We start from the raw sequence: 3,254 nt of genomic DNA on the forward strand, positions 1-3,254 counted from the left end.
CTACCTCTGACAGCCCATTTGAGACACTCACCACCAACCAACTCTGCATGGTAATCTTAAAAGAATCCTGAATGAGGGCTTGCAAGTCACTTTGTGCTTCAGGTTTCTGAAACCTTTCCCCAGTTAGATGTTCGTGTATACCTCTCTTCTCCCAACCATAGTGCATGACCTCACACTTTCCCACATTGTCCTCCATCTGCCACTTCTTTGCCCACTCTCCTCATCTGCCTAAGTCCTTCTGCAGCCTCCCTGGTTCCTCAATAGAACCTGTCTCTCCATTTGCATCATCTGTAAGTTTAGCAACAAAGCCCTCAGTTTCTTTGTCCAGATTGTAAATGTACAGCATGAATAGTTATGGTCCCAATATGGACTCCTGCAAAATTCAACTATCCTCCAGCTGCCATCCTGAGGCGAACCCCACTCTCTGCCTTCTGCCAATCAGCTAATCCTCTATCCATGCAAGTACCTTGCCACTAACACAATGGGCTCTAATTTAACAGCCTCCTGAGCAGCATCTTGTCAAAGGCCTTCTGGAAATCAAAATCGATCATATCCCCTGGCTCCTCCTTTGTCTTAATTTTCTCATTACTTCCGCAAAGAATTCAAACAGGTTTGTTAGGCATAATCTCCTGTTTACAAAGCCATGTTGACTCAGCCCTATTTTACTATGATTCGGAGATGCCGGTGTTGGACTGGGGTGTACAAAGTTAAAAATCACACAACACCAGGTTATAGTCCAACAGATTTAATTGGAAGCACTAGCTTTCGGAGCGACGCTCCTTCATCAGGTGATAGTGGAGGGCTCGATCGTAACACAGAATTTATAGTAAAAATTTGCAGTGTGATGTAACTGAAATTATACATTGAAAGATTGATTGTCTGTTAAGCCTTTCATCTGTTAGAATACAGTGATAGTTTCACTTCTTTCATGTGTAAATCACAAAACCCTTTTTTAAAATCTGCATTCTCAGGTTAGCTGTTAACAATGGTGATAACTATTTTACTATGCACTTTCAAGTACTTTGCAATCTCACCCAATTATCCCTGAACTAACACATGAGATCATCTGTCCCCTTGTTCCGACATTACTGCCAGACCATATTAAATAATAACAACAACATGCAAGGCCCTAATGAGCACTGAGCCGTTATGAACAGGAATTCCCAGCTTCAATATCTGAGCCATACATTAACTGATCTCACAATCGGGTGTGACAATTACAGCCAACACCCTCAGGCCTAGGAGGGGGAGATGAGCCAGGACCCTGGCACACGAGTCTGTGGACATCACGTGAAGGCAAGATCAGGCTCCTCTCTGACACTCACATGAAGAATAGTCACTGACTGAAGATTCTACAGGACCACAATTACAAGTTCACACAGGGTAGGTCTCCAAAGCCATTGCAATCATTAATTTGATGATACACCCTATTTTTTTTTAGATTACTTACAGTGTGGAAACAGGCCCTTCGGCCCAACAAGTCCACACCGACCCTCCGAAGAGCAACCCACCCAGATCCATTCCCCTACATTTACCGCTTCACCTAACACTAAGGGCAATTTAGCATGGCCAATTCACCTGACCTGCACATCTTTGGACTGTGGGAGGAAACCGGAGCACCAGGAGGAAACCCACGCAGACACTGGGAGAATATGCAAACTCCACACAGACAGTTGCCTGAGGCGGGAATTGAACCCAGGTCTCTGGCGCTGTGAGGCAGCAGTGCTAACCACTGTGCCACCGTGCTGCCCATGTTGTATTGTTCATGTTGATGATGGTTATTTTCATTGTAGTTTTCATTTTCTGGTGTGGGTTACATATTCTTATTATACGTTCTCATGCAGCTGTTGCTGCATCTACAGTTGTAACACATGCTGTCAAATATCATCAGGGTGGTTTCTATAGGATGGCTCAGAATTTTTGATGATATTTGACAGCTGCATGTCCTTGAATAAGTCCTGTGGTGGGTGACTCACATTCCTGTACGCGCCAAAGATGGCACAATCCAATTGTTTTTCTGTACTTGCTGTTTGTTGCACTGTATGAGAGACAGCGCTTCATTCTGAATGATTGGACTTCCCCCCGGACTGGGATCACAAACGATGCCAGGAATGAACCTAAGCCTTCAGCCCAGCCATCGATCGAGGAATCCCAATGGGCAGAAAGGTGTAAGGACAAAGAACAAAGAACATTACAGCCCAGGAACAGGCCCTTCGGCCCCTCCAAGCCTGCGCCAATCCAGATCCTCTATCTAAACCTGCCACCTATTTTCCAAGGATTTGTATCCTTCTGCTCTCTGCCCATTCATGATCCATCTTAAATGACACCATCGTTCCTGCTCCTACCACCTCCACTGGCAACACGTTCCAGGCCATCACAACCCTCTGTGTGAAGAAGTTTCCACGCATATCTCCCATAAACGTTTCCCCTCTCACTTTGAACTCATCATCCCGAGTAATTGAGTCCTCCACTCTGAGAAAACGTTTCTTGCTATCCACTCTGCCGACACCTCTCATGATTTTGTCTGCCTCAATCAGGACCCATCCCCCAACCTCTTTCTTTTTCGTGAAAATAATCCGAATCTACTCAACCTCTCCACATCGCTCGCATCCTCCACACCAGGTAATACCCTGGCGAACCTCCTCTGCACCCTCTCCAAAGCATCCACATCCTTTTGGTAATGTGCCGACCAGAACTGTACGCATTATTCCAAATGTGGCCGAATCAAAGTCCTATACAACTGTAACATCACCTGCCAACTCTTGTACTCAATACCCCGTCCGATGAAGGAAAATATGCTGTATGGCTCTTGACCACTTTACTGACCTGTGTTGCCACCTTCAGGGAACAATGGACCTGAACACCCAGATCTCTCTGTACATCAGTTTTGCCCAGGACCTTTCCACTTACTGTATAGTTCACTCCTGAGTTGGATTTTCCTAAATGCATCACCTCACATTTGACCAGATTGAACTCCATCTGCCATTTCTCTCCCCAGCTCTCCAATCCATCTATATTCTGCTACATTCTTTGACAGTCCCCTTCACTATCTGTTACTCCACCAATCTTAGTGTCGACTGTAAAATTATTAATCAGACCACCTATTCCTTCCTCCAGATCATTTATGTATATCACAAACACCAGTGGTCCCAATATGGATCCCTGTGGGACACCACTGCTCACAGGTCTCCATTTTGAGAAGCTCCCTTCCACTATTACTCTCTGTCTCCTGTTACCCAGCCAGTTCTTTAACC

The sequence above is a fragment of the Chiloscyllium plagiosum genome, unplaced genomic scaffold, assembly GCF_037043375.1.
Source record: "Chiloscyllium plagiosum isolate Xiang-an unplaced genomic scaffold, Cpla_swu_hap1 HiC_scaffold_39, whole genome shotgun sequence".
Taxonomy (NCBI): Eukaryota; Metazoa; Chordata; class Chondrichthyes; order Orectolobiformes; family Hemiscylliidae; genus Chiloscyllium; species Chiloscyllium plagiosum.